This window comes from Colobus angolensis, unplaced genomic scaffold (genome assembly GCF_000951035.1).
Source record: "Colobus angolensis palliatus isolate OR3802 unplaced genomic scaffold, Cang.pa_1.0 Scaffold252, whole genome shotgun sequence".
In the NCBI taxonomy this organism is placed as follows: Eukaryota; Metazoa; Chordata; class Mammalia; order Primates; family Cercopithecidae; genus Colobus; species Colobus angolensis.
In genome coordinates this window covers 3,211,141-3,219,177 of record NW_012115733.1, presented here as the reverse complement: position 1 = coordinate 3,219,177, position 8,037 = coordinate 3,211,141, and the positions used below count along the sequence as shown (strand labels likewise).

General features: G+C 45.8%; 2 pseudogenes across 1 annotated transcript; one reads left to right on the top strand and one right to left on the bottom strand.

The window, feature by feature from the left end:
- Nucleotides 1-830: 830 nt before the first annotated feature.
- On the bottom strand, nucleotides 831-4,687 carry LOC105515027 (annotated as a pseudogene). The gene is made up of 5 exons (XR_001002253.1): nucleotides 4,605-4,687; nucleotides 4,054-4,168; nucleotides 3,402-3,497; nucleotides 1,522-1,571; nucleotides 831-881 (listed from the first exon to the last, which is right to left on the bottom strand). The product of XR_001002253.1 is annotated as a protein SSX5-like (transcript).
- Nucleotides 4,688-5,183: 496 nt separating this feature from the next.
- LOC105515048 overlaps nucleotides 5,184-8,037 on the top strand; it is a 3,917-nt pseudogene continuing 1,063 nt past the window's right edge.

Below are 8,037 nucleotides of genomic sequence, written 5' to 3'. Positions count from 1 at the left end.
CTATCAGGGTGGAACACTATCGAGGCAGGGTGGGACCCTATCTAGGCAGGGTGAGACCCTATCTAGGGCCACCTGGTGCTAACTTTTTAGGTTTTGTAAGGCCTACTAGTTTCAAAGTGAGGTGGTACCCATAACAATTCTGGCTGCATTGGGATATTGGGATGTGTCACTGACCAACAACCTTAAGCTACCTTTTTTTCTTTGAGACAGAGTCTCACTCTGCTGCCAGGCTGCAGTGCAGTGGCACAATCTCGGCTCACTGCAACATCCAACTCCCGCGCTAAAGCGATTCTCCTGTGACAGCCTCCGGAGTATCTGGGACTGCAAGCAGGCACTACCACGCCCCGCTAAGTTTTGTAGTTTAGGTAGAGACAAGGTTTCACCATGTTGGCCAGGATGGTCTTGATCTGTTGACCTCATGATCCACCCGCCTTGGCCTCCCAAAGTGCTGGGATTGCAGTCGCGAGCCACCGCGCCCCGCTCTTAATCTACTTTTTATTCAGCTTCCTCGCTTATGAAATAGTGAACAATACATATGCAATAGGCTAAGGGAAAGACCTCTCTGAGCTTGTAAACACTGTTTAAATATAGTAATAATAACAATCAATACCTTTCTGGATCCTTCTTTGAATTCGGTCTCCACACTGGCAACCCAACTCCCAGATCCCTTTACCCTCTAAACCAGAGTTGAATCTGCACTTGAGGGATCACTCATTCAGGGGCCTCTGAGGGATCCCCCGGACTGGGACTGGGGCTTCCTGGATGTCCAAGGTGCAGACAAGGCCCTCTAGGAGCTCACAGTAGGGAGGGGTCAATTGTCAAAGGGACACTTAGGCCATGTGAGTGGCCCCAGTTACAGAGCAAAGGCCAGCTGGTCCTTCCTGTTGTGAGAGTGGGTGTCTAAACAGAAGCACCAGCAGGCCCTATGGGGTAAAGCCCTAGTGAGCAACATCTGAACTTCATAAACAAATACAAACGTGAATGAGCTTTAAATGGCTTGGAGCTCTGGATTAGACTACCCCTGCCACTGTGCCCCAGGAACATTCTTTAACATCTCTGTACCAGATAGCCTCATTTTATTATTATGTTGCTGATAACTAGGATCTATAACATGAACTATGATTCTTTACTTCCATTGCATGGACCAGGAATCTGAAGCTCAGAGAACTTAGATTTGCACCAAGTCACATGGCTTTTATATAGATGAAAACCGAAGTGTGTGACTCTTTATTATTTGGAGATAATAACAGAAACAACGTCATAGAGGTCTTCTTAAGGATTAAATAAATTAAGCCATGTAAACTGCTTAAAATAGTATCTGGCATCACTATGAAAACAAAAGAAGTATTAAGGATCACAACTCTTAGTATTATCAAGCTGTCCGTGCTACATCAGGTGTTGTGATAGACATGGGGGGAAGGAGGCAGTGAGGGCATTTTTGATATTCTCCCGCTCTTACCAGTGTTCACATCCATGAAGCGAAAAAGGTTGTCTGGTCCTTTAGATTTGAGAGATACTCACCTTCGGGAAGATTCCCTGGAGCCTGCTGAAAGTCATCTGAGGACGTTCAACTGAAAGAGAATACATCAGAATTTTTCTTTGTTGGTAAAGATTTCCAAACTCTAGAGAAACTTCTGTCACATGAGGGCATTCTGCAGCAGAGGGTTATGAGTTCACTCATTGTTGAGGAGTTATTTGAGATTTGCTTCTGAATTATGTTTAGTCATGGTTGGTGCATTTACCTGTGGCATCAGTTCAGAATTTTCCGTCTCATGGTTTATTAAATGGGGGTTAAACCCCATCACAGTCTCATCTTATTCCATTACATATCTTTCACATTTTCCCAAATAACTAAATTCATTGGTTGGGAATCTGAACTGTATTCACTCAAGATGTGCAACAACTGAAAATCACTGTACACTTGAAATGAGTGAATCTTATGGTATGTCAATTAAGCTGTTCAATGTGTGATGAACCATGGATGATTTAGTCCAGTGGCTCTGAAATATTTTCATTATAAAGACATTCTTTTAATGTCAAAAACTTGGCAGATACTCAAGCACTGGATTTTCAGACCTCTTATAGTGATTGTGGGAGATGGTAGAATCTGGCCTGTTTAGTTGGGGAGTAATAGGTCTATTGGAGACAGTTTGGACATTCTGACCTTGTCTTATAATTGTGTGGTCAGAGCAGAAGAGCAAGCAAATACATATGTCCCCTTTATATTCCTGAAATATACAAAGATTTCTACCCAGTAACCTGTCGCTTTTTCACCCTATATTATCTCTCCTCACTGACAAGTGGGAAAACTCCGTGCGTTGGATGAGGGATCACTCTTTCAAACTCACCTCCCAGCTCACCGCAGAGAATCAGTTCTTTGGGAATGAGAAGACTATTTTGTTTTGATAAAATACAGAAAAACAAGCCATCTTTATTACATAATGTGTTCATCACCCTCACTCTTAAGATACCTATCCAATACCTACATGCTGTTAATGAAACAAACTCTGGAAGTTTTTGGCGGATCTACAGTTGTAACATTTTCTTTCTTTCTTTCTTTCTTCTTGTAACATTTTCTTAACTGTCCTTTGATTCATTAACAGTGCTTAGGAAGAACAACATGTCCTTTAAAAAAGAAATATTTCAAACACACAGAAAAGCATACGGAATAATACTGAGTCCAGTCAGATCTCAACATCACCCCACAGCTATGTTAGGTCTGATTTATTTATTCAGAATATTAGAAAAACTGCAAACAGGCCAGGCGTGGTAGTTCACATTTGTAATCCCAGCACTTTGGGAGGCTGAGGCGGGTGGATCACCTGAGGTCAGGAAGTTTGAGACCAGCCTGGTCAACATGGTGAAACCCCTTCTTTACCAAAAATAAAAAAATTAGCTGGGTGTGGGTGTGGGCACCTGTAACCCCAGCTACTCGGGAGGCTGAGGCAAGAGAATCACTTGAACCCAGGAGGTGAAAGTTGGAGTGAGCTGAGATTGCCTTATTGCACTCCAGCCTGGGCGACAAGAGTGAACCTCCACCTCAAAAACAAACAAAACACACTATCAACAAGTCACGGCTGAAGCTGTCTGTGCAGCACTCACCAATCCCTGCCTTCCCTCCTCCACTTACAGGCAGTCACCTTAATTTGATGGCTTTTTATTCACATTCATGTTTGTATACATTTACCATTTACTTATTATCTATAAAAATATATTATTCTTTTGCATGTTTTAAAATTTTATATGAATGGCCTCTGTAGTTAAGTTTCTGCATGCAATTTTTTGTCACTCAGCCCTGATTTGTGTGAGGGAACAAATGCCTGAGGATCTTTCCAGGGTAGCTGAGCTGAAAAGCAGTTGGGTTTGAGGAGACCCTTTCCAGCCCCTTCCCATCTACTCACCCTGATCCCCGCGGTTACGGTCATTATCAGAATCATTCCCCTGGAAGTCTGCGGCCACTGTATTACGCATGAAAGGTGGGAGGGTGACCTCGAAACCTAGAAAGAAGCAAAATATTTATTCCTTAAGAGACAAGCTTAGGCCTGCCACGGTGGCTTATGTCTGTAGTACCAGTACTTTGGGAGGCTAAGGCTGGAGTATTGCTTGAGGCCAGGAGTTCAAGGCTGCAGTGAGCTATGATCGCACTACGGCACTCTAACCTAGGTGACAGAGTGAGACTCTGACGAAAGAAAGGAAAGAAAGGAAGGAAGGAAAGAAAGAAGGAAGGAAGGAAGGAAGGAAGACGCAAGCCGAGAGAAGGAAGGTGGGGACAGTGTGGGGGTGCCAGGATGCCACAGAGACACTTGGACTCATCCGAACAGATGCCTAAGGGAGAGAAACGTGCAGGATCCTGATCTGAGCTCCACTGTTGCCAGCCCTTGCCCTCAGCCCTGACGGGATACAAAAGAGCAGAACACCCAGAAGCTGCCTTGCGATTTTTTCCTGCACAAAAGGAAAATATGGGGTACTTTCTGCAGTCTAAGAAGTAGCCAGAGCAGGAAAAGGGATGCTCATGTGTCCCCAGACTTGTCTGTACCTAGAACTTTCTGTTACCTAGTTTAGTCATGGCCTCTTACTTTCTCTTCTTATACACATAGATGATTTTCTCCGAGGCTTTCATCTTTTCCCACTCTTTCTTAGAGAAGTATTTGGCAATATCATCGAAGGCCTACAGAAAAAAAGAAAAGGAATTCTGGCAGTGACTCAGCTAGGCATGTCTGCCATTCAGCTGGAGCCGCTTCCTGTGTGCTGGATCTGGGAAGTGGAGATGATAATCCATCCTGGTTGATGCCATGGCTAACTGAGACAACATCAGGGACCTACCCTAGCTTCTCCCCTGCCACACAGTAGGGCTTTAATGCTGCTGGCTGGCTCTCCTCCCACCTTCTTGAATGGAATAAGTCACCAAATATACTGCACTGTCACAGACTTGTCTCCAGGGATGCTAGGTGATGACAGAGTGAGGGTGGGAGGTTCCCAAGGGTCCAGATCTCCCCCAAGACCCTGCTCCTTGTCCCCAGTATCTCTATCCTCCCCTCCTCAGAAACCTGCTCACACCACACTGTTCCCTGGGTCACTACTGTACCCTCTCCAGGTCACCTCACCTTTTGTATCTTCTCTGGTATTTGAGCACCAACCCTAGGTCTCCTTGCAAAGGCGTCATCTCCATTCATGGCACCAGGAGCAGTCTGACCTGCAAGAGAAACAGCCTGAGACTTTCCAGCCACAGGACCTTTGGTCCTCTGGAGGGAGAAATCAGTGAAGGCCGCCCACACTCTGTCACCTGGAATCAGGTGCTGCATTTCTCCATCCGGGGCTTATGTCTCCCTAAGTAAGGACATGGGGAGAAGTCAGATGGAAACAGGGAGCCAGGGGTCTCTGGGAGAAGTATTGGTTGGAGATGACAGGTTTCCTATGGGCAAAGCCGCCTTGAGTCTTTGGGAGGGGGTTGGTTACTGCTGTTAGTAGTTTCCCTGGGGCTAGGCTTACCCTGAAAGATGTACAGACCCTTGTTCTGGAGGCAGGGACGTGACTGTGTAATTGTATTCAGTGGGGGCATTCAAACACCCCCACTCAATAAATAAAGGAAGGGAGGTGAGTCCCGGAGATAACATGGTCTCTCTGGTGATGGATCCAATCAGGCAGAGGGATGGGGAATTCTGTTCTGTTGAAGAGAAATGAGCATGGCTAATATGAACGGATTTAGAGGGTATTACTGGGTGATCTGTACATTATTAGAAGAAGACAGGTAGAATACCTGAGACTACAAGAGCCCACCAACACTAAGAGAGAATGTGGGGAGTTTTAAGATGCAGCAATCAGCCAGACACCATGGCACACACCTGTAATCCCAGCACTTTGGCAGGCTGAGACACGCAGATGGCTTGAGCCCAGGAGGTCGAGACCAGGCTGGGAAAAACAGCAAAACCCCTATGTCTACAACAAACACAAAAAATTAGCTGGGGGTGGTGGAGCAGGCCTGTACCACCCCAGCACTTTGGGAGGCCAAGGTGGGCGGATCGCTTGAGCCCAGGAGCTTGAGACCAGCCTGGCCAATATACCAAAACCATCTCTACTAAAACACCAAAAAAAAAAAAACAAAATTAGCAGAAACAGAGTGGTGTGTGCCTGTAGTCCCAAGGCCTAAGCGAGAGGATCACTTGATCCCAGGAGGAAAGATTTTAGTGAGCTTTTTTTTTTTTTTTTTTGAGACACGGTCTCTCTCTGTTGCCCAGGCTGGGATGCAGTGGTGTGATCATGGCTCACTGCAACCTCCGCCTCATGGGTTCAAGTGATCCACCAGCACCAGCTGTGGCCTCCAAAACTGCTGGGATTACAAGTGTGAGCCACCGTGCCTTGCCAAATTTCTTAAGTTACTGTGGAGTTCTTAGGAAAAATCCTGTACCTGAAAAAGTTAGAAACTGACAGGAAGGATTTGAGATGGCGACCTACCTCATATACACTCCTTATTAAAACTAGATAACAAATGCACCGCGGAGGAGGGGAGGGGTAGGAAGCATGGAAAAAGAAAATCAGCACATACTTACTCTGATTTTGGAAGAATCGAAAGAGAAAATCAGAGCGTGTGTACTCCATGGAAGAATCGAAAGAGAGAGAAAGTCAGAGCATGTGTACTCTGAACTTAAAGTAGCCAATCCCTGGGGATGCTTTAGGCGGGAAAATCAGAGTCTCCGCCCCCACTTTGAGAAAGTTCTGTCCCTGGAGGCTGGACTGATAGTTGCCACATGAGCTTCGCTTTTCCCGCCTACTGTTCTGACTTCTGATTGGCCAGATGGAGTTCACTAACTGCCCTGATTGGTCCATCATCCTTGGACAGTGACATTGCATAATATTGTCTCCTCTTCCAGCCACACTTTGTTGCCACTGCGACAAAGTGGGTGGTCCTCAGGCACCGTCAGGGGAAATTGATCTCTCTGAAGACCGTCCCTGGATCTTGGGTTAAAAATCTGTATTCTAGTCTGAACTGTGGGAAGAAAAAAATAGTCAGATCTGTGATTTTTCTACTTGAAAGACACAATGTTTACCAAACTAGCACATTTGCAGAACTTTGCTGTACTTAGTCGTGGCGTTCATTCTTCAGTGGCTTCTACATCTGTTGCAACTGAAAAAACAGTCCGAGGCCCTCCAACCTCTGATTACATTTTTGAAAGGGAATCTAAGTGTGGTGTGCACAATATCATCCTTTACCTGTAGTCCTGGAGAGAAGAATATGTACTTACTTACGGGATGTGATTGTGGTATTGGTTACATCCACCTTGGCCAATCCTCCCGCCTCGGTCTCGGGACTACAGGCGTGAACTACCCCACCCCCACAAATATTTGCTGGTTTTTGACTTTTGAAGAGACGGTTTCGCTATGTTGGCCAAGCTGGTCTCGGCATCCTGCGCTCAAGTGATCCTTCTGCCTCAGCCTCGGGACTACAGGCATGCACCACCTTGTCCACGCCTTTTTTTTTTTTTTTTTGGTAGAAGCCAGGTTTCACTATGTTGACCAGGCTGGCCTCAATCTCCTGGGCTCAAGGGATCCTTCCACCACAGCATTGGGACTACAGGCATGCACCACACGGCCCTTGCTTGCTTGCTTGCTTGCTTGCTTTTTATTTTTTAGTGGAAACCACGTTTTGCTATGTTGGCCTGGGCTCAAGGGATGCTCCCGCCTCGGCTTTCGGACTACAGGCATGCACCACCCTGCCTACGCTATGTTTTTTTGTTTCTTTGTTTGTTTGTTTCTTTAGTGGAAACCGGGTTTTGCTATGTTGCCCAGGCTGGCCTCAATCTCCTGGGCTCAAGTAATGTTTTCCCCTCAGCCTCAGGACTACAGGCATGTGCCATTCTGCTCTGCTCTTTTTTATTTTATTTATTTGTTTGTTTGTTTATTTATCTATTTATTTATTTAGCAGAGACAGGCTTTTGCTATGTTGGCCAGGCTGGTATTGACCTCCTGGGCTCAAGCCATCCTCCCACCTTGGCCTCCCAATGACAGGGGTGAGCCATCCCACCCAGGCAATTTTTTTGTTGTTCTTGTTGTTAGTAGAAATGGGGTTTCGCTACGTTGACCAGGCTGGCCTCGACCTCCCAGGCTCAAGCAATCCTCCCACCTCAGCCTCCTGACTACAGGCTCACACCATTCTGCCCCCACTAATATTTTTAATTTTTCTGGTAGAGACAGTTTTGCTATGTTGTCCAGGCTGGTCTCTACCTCCTGGGCTCAAGTGATCCTCCTGCCTCAGCCTTGGGACTACAGGCATGCACCACCCTACCTTTTGCTATGTTTCCCAGGCTGGTCTTCACCTCCTAGACTCACTTAATGATTTGAACCCGGGATGCGGAGGTTGCATTGTACTGAAATCACACCACTGCACTCCAGCTTGGGCGACAGAGCAAGACTGTCAAATAAATAAATACATACATACATGAAAGGAAAAGAAAGAGAAAAAGAAAGAAAGAAAGAAAGAAAGAAAGAAAGAAAGAAAGAAAGAAAGAAAGAAAGAAAGAAAGAAAGAAAGAAAGAAAGAAA